The 6,000-nt window shown below is 51.1% G+C and overlaps 1 long non-coding RNA gene across 3 annotated transcripts; it reads left to right on the top strand.

Annotated features, from left to right (window-relative positions):
- Window positions 1–1,822: 1,822 nt before the first annotated feature.
- LOC120708955 lies at window positions 1,823–4,628 on the top strand. Of its 3 annotated transcripts, XR_005689529.1 has the most exons (4): window positions 1,845–2,237; window positions 2,510–2,838; window positions 3,921–4,008; window positions 4,123–4,628. It is a non-coding gene; the product is annotated as an uncharacterized LOC120708955 (long non-coding RNA). The 3 variants fall into 3 exon arrangements; XR_005689524.1 differs by having other exon boundaries at window positions 1,823–2,022; window positions 2,510–4,008; XR_005689522.1 differs by having other exon boundaries at window positions 2,510–4,008.
- The last annotated feature ends 1,372 nt before the right edge of the window (window positions 4,629–6,000 follow it).

Here is a 6,000-nt window from a genome sequence, read left to right as displayed (position 1 = left end):
TTCAGTATTGACAAATGTATGGGAGCTGCCTGAATCTACCAAAATCAACACCTGCTTGCCTTGGATCTGCCCTTGAAACTTCATCATTTTTGGAACCTCCAAACCAGATACAACTGCTTCAGAGAGAGACATGAACAACTGCTCAGAAGGTGACTACTGCTGTGGCTCAACCATCTCATCAGTGCACTCCTCCTCCAACTGAAACAAGTCATACAATTCTTGCATAACTTGTAGTTGAACTGACTCTGGACATTTGTGATCTCTGCTCCACTTCTCTGCACATTTGATGCATAACCCTCGAGCACGCCGATATGCTCGTAATGCTGCCATCTTCTCATCCAGAGGTTTACTGCGCCCTGGTTCCACAGCCTGCTGAAGTTGTGGCTTGTCACCCCGAGGTGGTAAGGGCAGGGGTAGTAGAGATGGAGCAGGTGCCGAGTGGATGAAGAAGAATCAATTCTGCGTAAGTCCCGTTTCTTATCCCGATCCAACACCTCTTCCCGCAAAAGGGCAAGCACACAAACAATATCCAGATCGGGTGGACGCTGAATAACTACAGCAGACCTAATTTCACTCTTCAACCCATCCATGAAACAAGTAGTGATCGTGAGACGGAGCTCGAGGAGACCCGCCATGGCGCGCGACCGAGCTTGCGCGGCGGAGCTCGAGGAGGCCCGCCATGGCGTGTACCGAGCTCGCGCGGCGGAGCTCGAGCAGGCCCTCCTGCGTGCCCTAGCTCGTGGAGGGAGCAGGGCCACGCCGCGCCGCTCCGCCTTCGCCGCTCCCCGCCCTCCTGCACGCAGCATTCCACCCCCGCCGCGCCGCGCCGCTCTGCCGCCGGCGGAGGAGGGGCTGCCGGATCCCCCCGCACCACGCCCACGCCCGCCATGGCCGCCGAGGGAGGGAAGTGGGGGCTGCAGCCTTCACCGCTGACAAGATCCGGTGCTGCGGCCGCGGTGCGCAGTGACATGCGGCGTGGCGACCGCGGGCCCACCGTCGTCGACGTGCCCGCCGCCGCATCTGCTGCCCCCCTGCGTGGAGCTGCAGCTTCGGGAGGATGGAGCAGGGGCCGCGGCAGCGGCCACCGCGCGCGCCCTCCCCTGCTGGCCACGCCGCCGCGGCCGGCGCTGCTGGCCCCGCCGTGCGCGCCTGCCCGCCCCTGCTGGCCACGCCGCGCTCCTGCCCGCGGGCCGCGGCATCGCGCTCGAATCTCGGCCGCCCGCGATCCGGCCCTAGACGGCGCGGAGTTCGGCCTCCCGCCATGCGTCGTGCGCCCGCCGAGGAGAAGCTCGACGGCAGCACGATGCCCCGCTGGCCTCCCCTGCTCTGGGCCGCAGCGGCGAGGAAGACGACAAGGAGGGGGAGAGGCAGCAGCTCCGCCCACCTTGCTTGGCCGCGCCCGGGATCCGTCGGAGAGGAGGGAGAGAAGGGGAAGGAGGCTTGCGGTCGTCGGGATCCGCCGGAGAGGAGGAAGGCCCGGCCTCCCCTGCTCCTCCGCGTCCCCTGCTCCTCCGCGTCATCATGCGGGCCAAGGGAGAGAAGGGGAGGGAGCTCCTGCTCGCCATCGCTCGGCAGGCGGTCGTGGCAGCGCCGGCCGCTCCTCGCCTGGCCCTGCCGGCCGCTCCTCGCCGCGGGCTCGCCTCCCCCCGCGCACACATGGCAAGGTGAACCGAGGGTAAAATAGTCTTTTCATAGGGTCTTTAACACCGTTACCTAACAGATGGGCTGAAATGGCAAGAAGGGAAACAAAATTTGACTCAATGACAGATAAGGAAAGAAAGTTTTCATCATTGCAAATAGGGAAACACTCTTAATTTTGATGGCAAATAACCAATTCTCTCCCCATCCGCATCGACGCGGAGAGGGGAGGCCGACGGGACGCGGCAGGCGGCGCGCTCGTGGGCGACGGCACGTGAGCGAGAGGCCGGCGCAGCTGAGCTGAGGAGACGACGCGGCTGGCCAGCAGCGCGGCGGCGCGGCACAGTTTTGACGGCGACTATCCTCTCCACCGCATTCTCATCTGTAAGGGCCGCACTCTCTTCCTTCCCCTCTCTGCTCCTTGGGTTTCTTGTTCTTAGCGCGGATGGAAGCGGCCGCGGGGTCGGCTCCTAATAGGCGCGTGCGGTTCGAGGGATGGGGACGTCGGAGTTCCCCAATTCGGGGAAGCACTGCAGCGGCGGCAACTGCCACCAGATCGACTTCCTCTAATCCCCTTCACCTGCGACCGCTGCGACCACGTACGTTCCCTGCTGTCTATCCTGCTTCTTTTGCTGGCCGGCGTCGTGGTGCTTAGCCTTGGTTGCCCCGAATTGGACTGTTGGTATAAGCAGATTGCTTCATACATCTTAATGACTGCAGAGGGGTTTTTCTTTTCAGAGGGTTAGAAACAAGATAATTTCTAACACTAGTTTTTTTTTTAAAAAAGCAACACTAGTTTGTAGATCTAGCAGTAATTGGTCATCAAATATGTTAATCAATTGTTATGTTGACATTAATCTTTATGATATAGGATGCATCGGCATTTTGGGAGCAACAAGCATTATCAGCTAGAGGATATACGGCAAGGACAATTGTCCCTGCCTGCAATGCAGTGGTAGACATGTCAACAAACTCAAGAGACCTCATAGAACGAGAATTAGCTGCATTTGGCCAGAGCTTGGATAATGTGAAGAATGCAATGCCTACACTACTGCATTGTCGATCAGTTCATGCATTGATGCTTCCTGAAATATTTGTGACTTGTAGTTTTTTTCTTACAAATAACTTTTCTTGTTACATGTTCTTCAGCAGAAATGCATCTTATCCAGTTATCCTCCCATCCAAATTAATGAGTTCTAAGTAAGTTTCTTTCATAAAAAGGCAAATATTCTTCCTGCCATTTTAAATAAAATCATTGTTTCATACTTATACAAATTAATCTATAGCAAAAACAACAATGATACATGTGCACTGTGTCTTGGTAGATTGCTAACTAGAAGTGCATTTTTCTAGTTCTGATTTTCCAGCTAAATATCAGAAAGTCATGTCTGAACAACCAACTAAAGATCAGAAAGTCACACTCTGTGCAAATATGGTAGCTTGTGAAAGAACTGAAAGTGCTTGATTGCCCTGTAAAAAAATCCCCTCGCTGTGCTCGCCGCAAGGCTTGGCCCTCTCAGGCATGGGCCAGGGTTCGGGGGTTTTTTCACGGCCGGGTGAAGCCGTAGTCGCTTCCTCTTAATGAAAAACGGTGGGGTCTGTTCACCCCCCCGGCCGCTTTTTTTTTCTCAGTTGAGACACAATCCAATTGTTAATGTTTTCATGTCAGGCCATCTCAAATGGTTATCAGTCAACTATGCTGCTGGTCAGTAAGTTAGTGAGCTGCTCTGAACAATCCATGATAATAGCTTGCATCAGTTCAGTATTTTGTAACTGTGTGTAATTTTTTTCCTTAATAAATCTGCCTATCTTGATGAAATAAAATAATGCTACCTTTTAACATGACCTTTTAGGTTATAAAGGAGATGCACATATATCACATGCACACACCACTAGCACACAAACCAAAAACTTGACTGTACCTCGGGTCCTGAACTCGATTTCAGTTTGCACATAATGAACTGTCACTCTGTTAGCTGGGTTACAATAAGTAAAGTTTTTGAACTAACAGGGACTTTCCGGTGCACAAGTATTAGTTTAAATTTTATTATTAAACTATAATTAAGAAAACTTGTTTCCTTTTCTTTGTTTCACTTGTCGATAATGCAATGGCATTTCCTTCTCAAGTTTGTTGTTTCCTTTCTTCAATGCAGTGAACTTTGATGGAAAAATAAATACAAAGGTTTTATAAGATAGCATTACAGATAGTTAGATAACATAGTTTTGTTTTCTTATTTTTACCGTGAATTATGTTTTTACTTGTTAAGCTTTCGATATCACAGGGGTGCAGCTTCTTTTTCTGATAAGCCAGGAGCCTTTGCTACTCAATTGCACAAGTGCATGCTTGTCTAACTGTTGCTAGTGACAACAGTAAGAACCTACTATCAATCTTTTGAAATTCAGTTACAAATAATATGGTCTTTTGAAATTCAGTTACAAATAATATAGTCAGTTAGCTTGAAAAGTCACCTAATGTTCCTCTAGTTTTCACTTGCAGACCTAGGTTGGTGCAGCAGTGTTGGCAACATGGAACCGTGGATTCATGGAGATCTCTTGCGCTTCAGTAGTCAACATGGAACTACTTCTCTAGCTGAAGCAACTTCAGATGTCACAACTGGTTCTATGATTGGCAGGTCCAGCAAGTGCCATCACATTACAGGTGGATTGGATGCCGGAGTTGCATAGGCGGTTCGTGCAGACGGTGGAGCAGCTGGGCATTGGCAAGAACCTGTCGTCCTAGTTCTCTTTCATTGTCCAGGCACAAAGAAAATTACACTAGGATGTTTTGTTGTAATGGTTGATCGATTGCTAGCGTTCTATTGTGTTAAGTTAAACTCTAGGATGAGGATTTTGTTGCTCATGGAGTTTGAAAAAGCATGCTTGAGGCACTTGCCGTAGCTGTGATAGTCATTTTTGTGCTTTGTAAATCAGACCTCCCATAACATGTTACAAATTGATGTTCTTGTATTTATATGGCTTTAATTGCTTCATGGACTAGGTGGGAACACGTTAAGATTCAGAAACGGTTCCTATCCAACCGAACACATTTTTGTAGGGGGTGGAATGGTTCCTGGGCAGGATTGGAAACAGACCAGGATTGAGTGAACCAAGGGGATCCACTCGATCCTGCCCCTGAACCGTTCCTGGGCAGGAACGGAACCTAAGGAACCGAACGAGGCCTTAATTGGTTCAAAGAAACCGGTTACACATTTCCATATATATCGCGCACTGGCTGCAGCATCTAATGTGGGACCCAGTTGTTTATCTTCCTGAAATTATCTGCAGGTTTTGAGCGGGCTGTGGCACATGCATAGATTGTTCCACCCCTTTGAGTGCAGGGATTGTAACTGACAAGTGGTTTGGGGTTTACACAAATCATGAACTAATGCTTGTAAGTTGTAATCTTGACTCAGTGGTTTCGATTCAGCTGTCTGATTCTGAGCGAGACTCTGTACATGTTTGGAGCAAGCCGGAGTGGCTTGAGCAGTCTCTTGAACACTACCGTCTACCGTACCTACCAAATTATATATTTTTTGTGTCAATATGAATATATGATATTTTTCACCCTAAGCAAATGTGCCTGAAGAAACTCCCAACTCCAAGCAGTGCCTCCAAGACCGCGCTCAGGGAATGAGGAGTCACGGCTGAAGGCATTCTTCTTCTTCTTGTTGTTTTTTTTTTGAAAAGACGGCCAAAGGCATTCTTGAGGAGGGGTGATAAGGGACCGTCAAATTTGATAATCTAAATACCGGATTCTAAAAAATCGAGTTTTATTTCTATATAATTTTGAGTTAAAAAATTAAAAGACTAAATTAGACTATGAAGTGACCGCTGGCCCAGTGCCACCCCTCTCAGGCAAGGCAAGGTGCCAAGGTAGTTGGTACGTCCGTGCGTCTTGTGCGCGTGCGCATATGACCACGTGAATGAACGTCCACCCGGCTCCGGCACACGCACATGGGGTTGGTGCGCGACGCGACTGCGCGAGCGGCCGCTACCTGCCAGCAGAAAACCAATGGCACGAGAGTCCTCGAAAAGTCTCGTCCACGTAGGCTACCAGGCAGCTGAGCAGCGCGCGCTCTCTCTCTCTCAACCGCGCGCACGGCCCTCCAATCACCGCCAGCCAGATCAGCGACGATCTGGGTGCACGCACGGGATGGCCGCGCCCGCGCCGGACGGCGGAGGATGCCGCCGTGCGAGCGTGACGGCTCCTCCATCTCCGGCCGGACCGTGCCCGTGAAAAGCAAGCGAGCGCCGCGCGGGCCCGCGGCCCTCCTCGCCGGACGCCGTTTTCGAGGGGAGGAAAGTGCCCCGTGCTTTTTCGAGGGAGAAAAAAGTCAGCCCCGAAAGCGGGTGCCTCCTTTT

Source organism: Panicum virgatum, chromosome 1K, assembly GCF_016808335.1.
Source record: "Panicum virgatum strain AP13 chromosome 1K, P.virgatum_v5, whole genome shotgun sequence".
Lineage (NCBI taxonomy): Eukaryota > Viridiplantae > Streptophyta > Magnoliopsida > Poales > Poaceae > Panicum > Panicum virgatum.
This window is presented reverse-complemented; position numbering and strand designations above follow the sequence as displayed.